The sequence below is a fragment of the Zonotrichia albicollis genome, chromosome 15, assembly GCF_047830755.1.
Source record: "Zonotrichia albicollis isolate bZonAlb1 chromosome 15, bZonAlb1.hap1, whole genome shotgun sequence".
NCBI classification, from domain to species: Eukaryota; Metazoa; Chordata; class Aves; order Passeriformes; family Passerellidae; genus Zonotrichia; species Zonotrichia albicollis.
Window position 1 is genome coordinate 523,665 of NC_133833.1, and position 13,681 is coordinate 537,345.

At 51.9% G+C, this 13,681-nt stretch overlaps 1 long non-coding RNA gene across 7 annotated transcripts in view; it reads left to right on the plus strand.

Annotated features, from left to right (window-relative positions):
* Positions 1-11,751, plus strand: part of LOC141730912 (uncharacterized) — a 47,656-nt gene extending 35,905 nt beyond the window's left edge. For 6 of the 7 annotated variants that reach the window (XR_012582781.1, XR_012582782.1, XR_012582783.1 and 3 more), the window contains 3 exons: positions 7,615-7,736; positions 7,987-8,076; positions 9,648-11,751. This is a non-coding gene — a long non-coding RNA (uncharacterized LOC141730912). Of the gene's footprint in view, positions 1-7,614; positions 7,737-7,986; positions 8,077-8,553; positions 9,160-9,647 lie in introns of those variants that run through there. The other variant, XR_012582786.1, reaches the window with a different exon arrangement.
* The last annotated feature ends 1,930 nt before the right edge of the window (positions 11,752-13,681 follow it).

Below are 13,681 nucleotides of genomic sequence, written 5' to 3' on the forward strand. Positions count from 1 at the left end.
AAAGCCCTCAGCTTTCCTTCCCTGGCACAGCAGAAGGCTGCCAGTGCTTTCCACGCCAACGTGCTGGAAGCCTTGGCTGGGCCCCTGCCATCCTCAGCTGCTGGGTGGGAGGGAAGGCACAACAAGTTTGGTACCGCGGCTTTGCTGCCAGGGAACTGCGGGAGATGAAGTTTGTCAGCCCACTTTGGGGGAAAATAACCTGCAGATATTTAGGAGAAACGGATTAAAATTCATCCTCCTCTTGTAGGGAGGTGTTTCCCATCCCTGGGGCTGAGCTGCCCATCAGCTGCCTGGCCCTGGAGGGGGCAGAGAGGGGCAGGAAGGGGCAGAGATGGACAGAGAGGGGCAGGAAGGGGCAGAGCTGCCTCGCTGCCCTTGCTGGAGCCACATCCTTTTGGTAAGGGAGCACCACGTGGGGAACACCCACTCCCAGAGAGGTTTTGTGGTAGGTTAGACTCTGTTTCTGAGGCTGAGTGGGATGGAAGCACAGCCAGATTCTGGGTCACAGGTGCTGGGTGCAGAGCAGCTGCAGTGGTTTCTCCTCGAGCATCCCTTGCCAGCCTCTGCTGGGGTGGGGATGGTTCAAGGAGCTGCTGGAATGGTCAGAGTGGGCTGGATTTATGAGGAAATAGGAAGGAATGAAGTGTGTGCTGCATAGCGGAAGGATGACTTAAGGGGCAGTGTGACTCTTTCTGAGCATCTCGAGGTGACAGGCACCAAGGAGGGTCCCTGCAGCACATTGCAGGCAGAAATGCTGACAGTAACATGATGATACTTGGAAAAAGGAAATTTCAAATGCCACTTGGTCAGGGTTAGGTGTAAAGGAAAACCCAGCTCTAACAGCCTGGAGATGGCAGGGATGTCTGAGAGCTGTGGAGACCCTTCTTTGATCCCCAGAGTTCTGATTCCCTGAGCTTTGCATGGAGAGCTTCCACTCTCAGAAAGGGGGCCAGCTCTGCCTTCCCTGGTGGAGTGGGAGCTCTGAGTTGGATCCACTGAAGGAAATGGATATCAGGCTGAAAGGCTGTAGTGGATTTAGTCTGGGTGTTTTTTTCTGAAGCCAGAGGGATTTTTCCATTGCATTCCAGGGCTCTGGAACTGGGGCCCTCCCTTAAGCAGTTTGTACTTCTCCCTTCTTTTCCCTGAAATCTCTCCAGCCCCCAATGAGCCTCGCTGCACCTTTCCCACATCCCCTTCCCCATGTGCAGGCACTCAGAGGGGCAGGATTGCCCCTGGGGTGGTGCCAGGGCTGTGGGCAGTGCCAGCAGTGCCCTGGCTGCCAGCCTGGGCCAGCAGAGGGGCTGGGCAGGAGCAGCCCAGCTGTGTGTGCTGGGCAGAGGGAGGTTCTGCTGGGAGCAGCTCTGCACAGCTGGAACTGGGGGTGCTGTCTGAAATTGGGTGTGTTTCTGTGGGCTGTTCTGCAGCTGCCAGCAGCAATCCTGCCCCTGAACAGAGCTCTCAGCAGCTCACTTTGCTCTGGGGGTTTGGTGCCATTTTCCCTGAGCTGTCCTTGGCATGAGCAGTGAATCTCTCTGTGCCCAGTGGAGGTGCTGAGACCCAAATCTGTCCTGGGAGCAGGGACAGCAGCCCTGTGATGGGGGCAGAGCTGGGGAATGGGGGCCCGTGCTGATGGAGCTCTGCATCCTGCACAGCCCCTGACCCCGCTGCCACCCACCCTCATTGCCTCCTGTCAGATGTTCAATTACTCTGACAGGGGCCCCAGTTCCCAGAGATCTCTGTTTAGTCTCAAAAGATTAAAGGGTGGCAACTATTTTCAATATGATTATCATCATTATCTCTGGGAGATTTTATACTTCAGAAGTCAAAGTCATAATAGCCCAACTCACTGCAATTATTTGCAAATTGCCTTAATGTATTTTCCAGAAGCTCTTTTGGCACTTTGTAATTTATTTATTTGCTAAGCCAATAACACATTAAAATGCTGAAATGTCTCAGAACCTCTTTGAAGGCAGCGTGGTGGGGGCTTGCATGGACATTGCCAGCAGCCCCTCTACCCACTCAGTTTTTGTTAAAATACCTCTTGGTGCTCTCTCTGATAACACACCTTGAAGCACTCCAACTTTTTTGCTTGAAATTAAAGGGAATCTGTTAATCTTGCAGCAATTCTCCATGCTAATGGAAATGCTTATGAAGACATAGACTTAAACAGACAGAAAAAATATTCAGACAAAAAATTGTGCAGTTTCTCATGAAATGTGATTTTTTTTTTTCTAGATGCGTGTTTTAAAGAGGAATTCTCGATGTGCCAAGGGCTGGAATGCTGCAGCACCAGCAAGGGCTGACTGTCCAGTGTCCCCCTGCAGCAGCCCCGGGCACAGCTGGGCACAGCTGGACACAGCTGGGGAACGAGGCCCTTTGCATCCCAGCCCCATCTGGTCCCTTTCTTCTCATCCCTAATGGTGAGCAGTGTGCCCCATGCAGCTCACTGAAACCAGCCCACAGAGCTTCTGGAGCACGCTCAGCCAATTGTTCCAGAGTAATTTACAGAGCGAGAGTTAGGGAGCAATAATTGTGAGTAATGAGGAGCCATGGCAAAAAGGGTAAATAGCTTGCAGACATTTTGGGAACAGAAAATGAGGCTAAATTCATTGAATAAATTAATTGCTATGGATTATTCTCTTAGCTTTAATCTGCAGCCTGCTGAAGGAAGGCTGAGTAAATGGCAAAGCTGGTGCACAGCTTTCATGTAGAAATGGGGCTGCTGAACAGAAGAGAAGAGAGGCTGGAAGGGAATTTGCTGGGTTATAAAAGTGTATCTGGCTTGTATTGCAGTGTTCACCTTCCCAGTTTACTTGGCCTTTGGGAGGGGGCAGTTTTATAATCCCATTTTATTGGTGAGCAGCAGATGGAGGTCCTGCAGGGAGGAGAGGTGGTTTTTCCCAAGGCCACTTTGTCTCTGGCAGAATCCAAGTTGCAGCTTGGGATTTTGCAGCTCCTGGATGATGCTTGTGATATTTTTCTCTTTGAAGATTTCCCCTTTCTGCAGCAACATCTGTACTGGGGGCTGAACAAAACAACCCTGAGCAGATTTGAGACGTTACCAGTGAAAATGTGGAGAAAAAAGAAGGAATGAGGAACCACATCCCCCAGCCTGTTTTAGAAGATCAGTTCTAGTAAAGAGGAATTATATTTTAAGAAGCAGACAGATTGTCTCAGATTTACTATCTTGGAGGCCAGCAGTGAAGGTGAAGTATTTTTCTGTCAGGATTACGATTGCCTGACAGGGGCTTACCGTTACCAGGAGAAATGACCCTGATTTGGGAAAGATCTGTTCATTTGTAAGCAGCTGTTGCTTTTTAATAGCACAGCTCTTTCTTACAGCTATTAGTAGTAATAAAAATAAAACTGAGGCCTGTATCTTTACTTGCATGAAATTTGTGATTTAAAATGAAGCTTGGAGAGCCTTGTAGATCAATCCTGGGATTTTATAAGCTGCTGTTGGTGATTTATGTGGGTGGAGACCACAAAACCTACCCCAGTTCTGTGCACAAGCCGTTTGTCAGGTTTTAGCTTCTGGCAGCCTTTTTTATTTTATCCCTCCTGGGGCCTGCAGCAGCATCCTGGAGCCTGCAGGGTCTGGTGCAGCCCAGGGTGAGCTCTGTGCCACTCTGGGGCTGGGGCATTGTCCTGGCTCAGACCTGTGCCTGAACAGCCCTGCAGGGTCTGGTGCAGCCCAGGGTGAGCTCTGTGCCACTCTGGGGCTGGGGCATTGTCCTGGCTCAGACCTGTGCCTGAACAGCCCTGCAGGGTCTGGTGCCAGCCCAGGACAGGCTCTGTGCCACTCTGGGGCTCAGGGCAGTGTCCTGGCTCAGACCTGTGCCTGAACAGCCCTGCAGGGTCTGGTGCCAGCCCAGGACAGGCTCTGTGCCACTCTGGGGCTCAGGGCAGTGTCCTGGCTCAGACCTGTGCCTGAACAGCCCTGCAGAGCGGCTGCAGCTCCCTGGCACCCCCAGCTCTGCTATTTGGAGCTCAGCTCCTGGGGCTGGGCAGCTCCAGGGGCTCTCCCCGTTTGCCCAGCCCCAGAGGAGCTGCAGGAGCTGCTGCTGGGGCTGTGCTGAATGGAGCACTCTCACCCCAGCTGGCTCCATCACATCCGCTCAGTTTATCCACATGGATTTTTCCCCTCCATTTGAGGAGGTTTAATAGAGCAGAACAAACGTGCAGATGTTAACTCTGCCCAGGAGGTGGGCAGCAGGAACTGCAGTTACCTGGGCACAGCAGCACAGCAGCAGCCCAGGCCTGGCTGCCCAGGTAACCCCAAGGGTGCCCTGGCACACCTGAGCCCTGCTGTGCCAGGGGCACCTCCCACCCCGGGGCAGGGGAGGGATGGGGATCTGCTCTGACAGTGAGGGATTGGGGTCTGCACTTATGGGGGCAGGTGAGGGGTCGGGGTTTGCTCTTATAAAGGACAGGTGAGGGGTTGGGGTCTCCTCTCACAGGGGGCTCCTCATTCTCCTTTTCTGTTTCCAGCATTGACTGAGACTCAAACTCCCTGCCTTGAAATGATGCCAGCATAGAGAAATCAAAATCCATGTCTTTTCAGGACGTGCCCCAGGCCATAAAAAGGGTTGGATGCAAAATCAGACCAGATAAATCAGAGTCCTTTTCTCCACGTTTGGGAAGGTTAAACCTCCAGCAGCAATGGCAGCAACACATCGTGCTCCGTTTTGCAGACACAATGTCAGTCTTTTATTTTAATGTACAATGCGGTTCACCCTAAATTACATTTTCTTCTTTTAATTTATTTTCATGAAAACGATAGCATGGCATAAATCATCTTGTGGAGGTTGCTGGGTTATTTGCATTTCAGAGGTTGATTTTAACTTTGTGTTAGAAAGGAATTTGCCACCGAGAAGCTCCGGGAGGCATTAACTTGCAGTGATGGTGGTTCTCCAAAGGTGATGAATGACGTTCATTTGGCTTAGGACAAACAGCCTCCAGTTCGTGCCTTTCTGAAAAAACCTGTCAGAGACAAAGAGTGAAGGGCAGTGAGCGATGCTTTCATCTCTGGAATGGATCTCTCCTGGAAAAGAAGGGTGTTTGGGGAGGGGCAGGGTGCTTGTTTGGGGAAAGGCTGCTCAGCACAGCTCCTGCAGTGAGCTCTGCCCGTGCAGGGGTTATTGGCTCTGTGCCTCCAGAAAGGAGAGGCTGGAGGGGCTCCTGGATGGGGGCTGAGGGGTTGGGGGCTGCTCCTGCTCCAGACAGAGGGGTCCTCACGGGGGTCCTGCTCTGCCTGTGCAGCTCTTCCTTACAGCACTTGTTTAATGCCACCTGACAGAGGGCAACTGGAAGCCTGGAAGACTTTAATGAGTCTTCAGATGTCTATTTTCTGCTAAGGAACGTGGCAAGAAGCTCTATCTTAAATTCAATATAGCATGGAATGCTCAGGGAATGAAAGAGCGGAGTAAAATGTATTTTATTAGCGATGAACTGGGGCTGCACATGAAAGAACCCTTTAAATATCTGACATGTTAAATGCATTATTTTCCCTTCAGGAGAGAAGGAGTCAAAGGGACGGGGCTGATGAACTGTGCTCATTAACCTGAGTGATGGGAATGGTATCGAGCTGGGGCTGTGCAGACTTCAAACACAGCTCCTGCTGCCTGGGCTGGAGCCCTGCTTGGAAAAGGGGAATTGTTCAGCCTCTGGTGCAGGGAGAGCCTCATCTGCAGTGGGTCAGGGGTCCAGCTGGGTGAGAGCTGAGAGCAAAGCACTGAAACACACCCAGAGAGGGGCTGGGAGCGTCAGAGCCAGCCCCAGCCCTGCTGCAGGGCCCTGCTGGGGAATGACTCCCTGTTGTCCTGCACAGGGACACATCCATAGCTCCCTAAAACATGGGGAATTCGCTCCCTGCTCCATTAGCATGAAATCATGGAATGGTTTGCGTTGGGAGTGACCTTAGATGCCACCCAGTGCCACCCCTGCCATGGCAGGGACACCTCCCACTGTCCCAGGCACTCCCAGCCCTGTCCAGCCTGGCCTTGGGCGCTGCCAGGGATGCAGGGGCAGCCACAGCTGTGCCAGGGGTTTGGATCAGAGATTTTGTGTTGCAGATGTTTGTTACAGGATTGTTGTTGCCCATGCTAAGCAAGAGCAGGCACATTACAGCCAGAGCTGCAGGAGAGCTCAAAGCTCAGGAGCTCAGCACTATCTGAATGCATTGCCCATATTTTAGACAAAAACATCATCTTCTAACATGTCTTAACATTCTACGTACCATTGGCTGCCTCTAAAATTGATTCCTGAGGCTGTCCCAGAGGAAAGCATTCTGAGATCTGTAGCAGATGAACCCGTGTACATCCCTGAGGGAAGCACAGCAGTGGGTGCCAGTGTCAGCCCCGCTGTGCCCAGGGCCAGGGAGGGGCAGGGCACTTCAGCTCACCCCATGAACCAGTGCCCCTCTGTCCTGGCACAGCCACATCGCTCACAGCTTACTGCAGGGCATTCACAGAGATGCAGGTGTCATTTTCTTATTTTTCTAATTTATTTTTAAGGTAAATTAATATGCACTGAATTGCCGTAGATGCAGTTTTGTACTTTCTGCTGCCTGGGGCTGTTGCACTTCAGTCTTTGATCTGCTCAGCTCCTGCAGACTCAGCTGGCTGCAGGCTGGTCAGTGCTCGGGGTTCCACAGGCATTGCTGTTGCTGTGAGCAGTGGTTTGTGCTGAGGGTGGCACTTGGTGCCACCAGCAGTGCCAGGGAAGGGCCCTGCCCCATCCTGGGCTGCTTTCTGCTGATCTGTGTGTCGGGAATGTCAGCTGGTGTGGGGCAGAGTGGTGGCAGTGCAGCCGTGTCCCTGCCCTGTCCCTGCCCTGTCCCTGGCCAATCCTGCTGTGACACTGAGTTAGAGTGGCTTCGGGGACCAACAATTGTCCTCTCAGCCAAAGAGGCAACAAGGTGCTGAAACGAGCAGAAACCAGCCCAAAATGTTTGTCAGTGGCACAGCTTCTCTGAAGCCTCTGAAGTTTGTTTGTTTTGGTAGCAGAGCTGGAATGTTGCTTTTGTCTCTTTCCCTCTTCATCCCTTAACGGCCTCCTTAATTAGGGAAACAGAAGTTCCAAAGACAAGACTGTTTCCTTGCCTAGGCATTCTTCACACCTGCAGGATGGACCCCCTTTCAGTGGAGCCCTAATTTTTATTTCTTTTTAAAAATTGTGTTCCAGCTGCAGTTGCTGCCTAATCTCCAGAGGAGTGAGGGTAGAGTTGAAGAGGAAATCTCTGCAGTAACAGTGAGAAACACAACCTGATAACTGCTGACAGATTGATGGCTTCTTCCTTCACCTAAATCTTTATAGATTAGAGCGTCCATTTCCTTTTCATGGATATGTTTGTTAGCACTGCATGATGTAGCCTAATCTGTGTGGGAAGTTATTTATCCAAGGGCTGTGGGGCATTTATACCATTCACTTGTCACCAAGAATAATGGAGAGGACAGGTAAGATAATTCCAGCTGTATTAAGGGCTGAGAGATGACTGTTTGTGTTTTGATAATGGGACACTCAGAGTGAAGGATCTGAAATGGTTTTGTAACATATTTGCTGAAAGCACCCATTCTAAATGTATTTCATTCCTTCCATTCCTCTGTTTCACAGGGTGCCTGGGGTTGCTCTGGGACGAGGAGACATCAATTGCCAGTCAGGGCTGGCCAGGAGAGGAAAGATGGGAGTGCCTGGCAGTGCCCTGCTCTGGGGTGGGCTCCAAGCAGCCCCAAAGGGTGGGTGCACAGTCCCTCTGCAGTGATGGGGACATTGGGCAGGGGGGTGTCCCTGGGCAGGGGTGACATCCTTGGGCAGGAGGATGTCCCTGGGCACGGCCAGCACTGGGGGCTGTTCCAGGGGCACAGCTGGGTGGCAGCTGGGCAGGGGCTCATTGCCAGCCCTCAGAAGTGGCCCTGCCCCATTCCTTGTCCTGTGGCAGCTCCTTTGCAGACCAGGCTCTGTTTCAGAGCTGCTGTTTCCTATCAGGCACCAAAGGAGCCTTTCCTGCCGTCCTGCTGCTTGGCCAGATGTTCTCCATTTGCTGCCTGTGCAGTGATTTCCCCTCTCTAGGATCCTGTAAGTGCCTTCATCTCCCTGATTTCACAGCACTCCTGCGGCATCAAGGGCACTTTGAATTCTGCTCCCGTGCTCCCCAGCTCTCCCAATCACTGCCAGCCTCCTGTCACCCACAAATGCCACCAGCACCTCCTGTGCTGCAGCCCGGAGGGGGCAGGAGCTCCCTGAGCCCCCCTGACCCTCACAGGGTCCCCAGTGCCCCTCCTTATGCTGGTGACATTCAAGGGGCTCCGTTCTGCCCGTGTGAGGTTTTACCCAGGCTGTGCTCCCTGGGTTTCCCTGTGACACTGTCAGAGGAGCACTTGCTGACCGTGACACACTGTGTGTCACACTCCCTTGGTGACACACCTACCCCCAGGCCCTCCACTTCCCTGAGCAAGCCCTCCTTGAGCTGCATTTTAGTTTTTATTATTTATTCTTGAGAAATTGATAAACTTCTGCTGGCTCTGTCTCCTGGGCCACCATCTAATCTTCCAGGTGATGACAACTTGATTGGTGAATAATGGATTCCAGGCTCTCCCCAGCTGCTGAATGGAGCTGTAATTTCTAAAAGCATCCTTGAAGGGGGAACAGAGCTTGTCCTTCTCCAGGGGTTGGTCTTTAATCAGCCCAGTTGTCTTTTCAGTATTGAAAACTCCTTTTCATTGTAATATGCAAAAAGCCCCAAACCTGGAAATGAGCCATTTACCTTGTATTAGTGTGTAGATTAGGGGCTCAATGTTTTGGGTGCTGCAGAAATCCTATAAGTGATATTCTCTGCTTTGGAAAACTTTTAATATTAAGCAGGCAAGGTAAGCAACTGAAAGAACTGAAAACACACACCAGGGGATTGAATGAATTGCTGAGGCACAGATCAGTGTCACGATGGAGATTAAAAGTCAGTCTCTCTGCAACCCAGAACAAAACTTTGCTGTGGCTCTGGTGGCTTTTTTTGGGCTGTGGAAAATACAGGAAAATGAAACTGGTCCCTTGAAAACATTCCAAGTTGAAGAATAACATGAAATGTGATTTTTATGATTTCTAATATGGAAATTTTAAAAATTCACTAAAATCCCAATAAGACACAGCCTGAGGACAGGGATGGGATGGGATGGGATGGGATGGGATGGGATGGGATGGGATGGGATGGGATGGGATGGGATGGGATGGGGTGACCAGAGGACAGGGATGGGATGGGATGGGATGGGATGGGATGGGATGGGATGGGATGGGATGGGATGGGATGGGGTGACCAGAGGACAGGGATGGGATGGGATGGGATGGGATGGGATGGGATGGGATGGGATGGGATGGGATGGGATGGGATGGGATGGGGTGACCAGAGGACAGGGATGGGATGGGATGGGGTGACCAGAGGACAGGGATGGGATGGGCTGGCCAGGCTGGGCTGTGCAGGAGGAGCAGCCACAGCTCCATTCCTGCCTCTCACATCCCTCCTCTCAGGCTGCCATCCTCCAGCAGAGAAGGAAGTGCTTCCCTGCAGAAACCTTTTCTGTGGAAAAAGGGCATTCACTTGACAAGCCAATTTGCCATTGAAAAAGAAAAAGTCCTGACCTTAAAAAATTAATTAGTCTTGTAGGTTTGCTGAAAGTTCTTCCCTAAGTCCTGCACTGGCTGAGTCCACTGGGAGCCTTCCTTTGACTTGAGCAGGAGTTCAAGCAAATCTTCTGTCACAAAAATAACTGGAATCAATACTCAGACTTCATCCTCGAGAATGGGAAGTGTGATCATGTGGTAACTGCAGTTTTCACTCCTGATCTGCTTTTTACATTGTCAGAACTGATGAAGCATTTTATGGGAGGAAAGAAAAACCAACAAATCAGGGAGTATTCCCCTAGGCTGATGAGTGCATGTGGTGTGATAAACTGCTGTTATTAATCTCAGTTGGGGGCAAATAATGGCTTCAGATTAGAAAAAAGGCCATGAAAACAACACCCAACCTCTTGGAAAAATTTCTTGAACATAAAAGCAAAATAATGGCAGTTGTTCCATGAGGCTTTGTATGTAATGGTCCAAAATATTCCCAGGCATGGAATGAGGGCTTGGATGCAATTCCTGCTGCATATTGAAACCAGCTCTGGGTACCAAAGCATCCCATGGCAATATTTACTGTGGGTAACAGGGTGCTCATGTGTGGGACTGGCCAGGACAGGCCTTTGAGGGGCTCTGGCTGCACATGTATAATTAATTAAATCTTAAATCAATTTACAGTATCAATAATGAAGCATTTCTTAATGGGCTTTCGACTGGTGCAGTGTCAAGGCAGATTGTGCAGCCTGGGGGGAGAGGAGAGGAGCAGCTCCTGCTTGGGTGAGCTCCTTGTAGGTCATGAATAAACCATTCTCTCTGGCTGGCAACTCCTTCACACTGCCCTAAGATTTCTGAAGTAACTTCTTCTAATTTAACTTGTGCCTGAACTTCCAAAGCAGCCTCAACTTCTAAAGAAAAAGCACTTAATTTGTGTGCTGCTCTTAGCTTTTGTTCCAGGGGCAGAGTAGCAGAAGCATAGGATGTGGAGCTGTGGAATCCTTTGGGCTGGAAAGGATCTTTAGGATGCTCCAGTGCAGGTGTCACCACTGGGGCTGTGCACAGCCTGGCTGGGCTGTGCTGCTGGGGCTGGCTCAGGGCTCTCATTCCCCTTCCAGCTGAGCTCCCGCTGCATTTCAAGGCCATGGCAAAATGGCTTTTGCTGCTCCTTGCATTTCATATTCATTCATCATTTCCATATGGTAACTGCACAGAGTTGTGCCATGTGTTATTCAGCACAGCCACACAGAAAGCTGCTAAAGATAAAAATCGATTTTTTTCTCAGAACCAGAAACCAGGAGCTGTTTCTTGTCACGCTTCAGGAGAGTGAAAAGTAGCACTGGCTCAGACCTGTGGGCTGCAGTTTTCCCATTCCTCATATGTCCTTGAGACATCAGAAAGTTTTCTTGCTCATACTGGATTGAAAGTGGGGGCTCTTGAAGATTTTCTTGGGAAAACAAAACAAAAAAATGATGGTCGGTGTAGAGCCAGTGACTCAATGTGAGGTCACAAGCACGTTTTTTGCAAATTGGTTCAGTTTTGGTGTAGTAGCACCAGCCTGGGTGTCAGGAGCTGTGTGACACTGGGACCATGTGGGGAAGGTCTGGCTGGGGTTGGCATCTCCCTGCTGCCAGCCCTGGGTTCCAGCAGGGAAGGGAGCTGTGCTGGGGCTGAGCTGGGGCTGAGCTGGCTGCAGACCCCACTGACAGGTTTGTGCTGGCTGCAGACCCCACTGAGGGGTCTCTGCTGTCCTCACCTGTGACCGGGTATCTTCTTGAGCTGTGTGTGCTCCTCCTGCCTGGAAGGGAAAGCACCTGCAGCCCCCAAACATGAGGCTTTGGGGTGTCTTTCCTCAGTTCAGAAGTTTGGTTTCTTCCCAGGTGTCTCTGCCAGCTGAGCCGGATCCTGGCTCCTCTCTGTGCTTCCTGCAGAGAAAGGGAGCCAGGAGCAGGGCTGGGGTTTGGGTGTGGGTGGAATAGCTGTGTCACTGCCAGGAGTGGCACGTGCAGCTCCCATTGCCCTGCTCTGGGGCTGCCCACGAGGAGCTCTACTGGTTCCCAGGGTTCTATGGAGCAGCTCCTGCTGCAGTGGGACAGGAGTGTGGGTGATGCTCTGTGGAAATGCCTCCCCTCAAAGGCTGTCCCTGCTCCTGGGCAGCCCCCAGCAGTGAGGCAGGGAGTCTGGGTGATGCTCTGTGGAAATGCCTCTCCTCAAAGGCTGTCCCTGCTCCTGGGTAGCTCCCAGCCATCCCCAGGGGCTGGATCAGCTGCAGGGAGCTCTCTGTGAGCTGCAGGAGTGGCTGCTGAGGCGAGGCTGGCACCAGGGCTGCACCAGCCCGTGCTGGGCAGGGGAGGGTAGCCTGGGTACCCAGGCAGTGCTGGGGTCACCATCAGCCCCACACCTGGGCCTGGGCTGCTGCCAGGAGGGGCTGGGCCAGAGCCAGGCTGGAGGGGAGCCCAGGGCTGCCTGCAGTGGCACCAGCTGCAGGGATGTGTTTTCCCATCTCAGTGTAATCTGTGGAGTTTAACCAGCTGCAGGGATGTGTTTTTCACTGCAGTCTGTGGGGTTTAACCAGCTGCAGGGATGTGTTTTCCCATCTCAGTGTAATCTGTGGGGTATAACCAGCTGCAGGGATGTGTTTGCCCACCTCAGTGTGGTCTGTGGGTTGATCAGGAGGTTTAGAGGCACATTTTTTCTGGAGAAGAGGAACGGGAATGAAGGTGGGGAGCAGTGACGACAGCAGGTGGGTGGCGAGTGCTGCTCATGGGTTTCCAGCACAGCCAGTTTCCCCTGTGCTGGGGTTCCAACAGGAACAGCTGAGGCTGCTGCTGGGGAGGAGGATGAGGAGGGGTGGGCTTGGCACTGCTGCTTTCACGGTTGGATCCTTCATGCTAAAGGAGTTTTCCAGTGAAAATGGTTGTGTGATCTGTCCGTCCATGCCCAGGGAGGGCCCTGGAAGCCCCAGGCTCTCCCTGTGCAAACCAGGAGCTGTCTCAGGCTGGGGTGGGAGCTCAGCTCCCCCAGGGCTGCTTCTGGGGCATTCTGGGACTGGCACCCTGTGAGAACAGCCTGCATCACACTCACACAGCAGAGCTGCCATGGGCCCAGCAGGGCGACAAATGCTCTGCAAAACACAGAGAAGCAAAGACAGAAGATGTGGAGGAAAAAAGAACATTTACATTTTTTACTTGGAGGAGTAAAATAAACATGGGAACGTTTCCCAGGAGAAGAGCTTGTTGTGGTGTCGCTGCAAGGCTGCAGTTGCTGCCTGTGAGGTATTTGCAGAAACATGTCAGTCTTCCCTGCTGTGGATTGCTGGGCACCCAGGCCCAGCTGTCCCACACTGGCCCAGGGCTTCACCTTTTTATAACCTTTTAAAGTCAAGAAAGATCAAACAGGGAAAAACAGGTTTCAATTCCTTGGTTATTCTTTTACTGATATCGCAACCAAAAATCTACTGAAAGCTACCGAAAAAGCAATATATGGTGTTTTTACTGCAGGATGGCTCTTTGTGCTGCCAAGGCACCCCAGGCTGGGCACCATGGGCAGCAGCTCCATCCATGCCAGGTTGGGCACCATGGGCAGCAGCTCCATCCATGCCAGGTTGGGCACCATGGGCAGCAGCTCCATCCGTGCCAGGTGAGCTCCTGTGCTGAGGACTCAGCACTTAGTCCTGCCCTGCTGTGTCCTATTTTCATTTGTTGTGGCTGTGGTGCTTCATGCAGTGATTTAATACAGGTAATTATGGGAATAATAACTTGGGAAAGGTTGAACTTGGTGAACTGGGGATGGCTGTGGCTTTTGGCACTGACCTGATGAGCGTGGTGCTGATACTCTCTGGCAGGAAACTTGCAGATCCCTTACATTTGAATCCAAAGCACATTTCTGTCTCACAGCAGCTCTTTGATTAGCGCTGCTCACCTCGGGGTCACGATGTGGAGAGGGAAATCATCAGTGAGAGGCTGAGCTGGGGCACTGCTGGGGCTGGTGTGGGCAGGCAGGGAGGATGATGAGGGAGGAGGGGATCCAGGGCTGCCCTGGTGCCACCTCATTGCCCAGGCAGTGAGGAGGAGCCTGT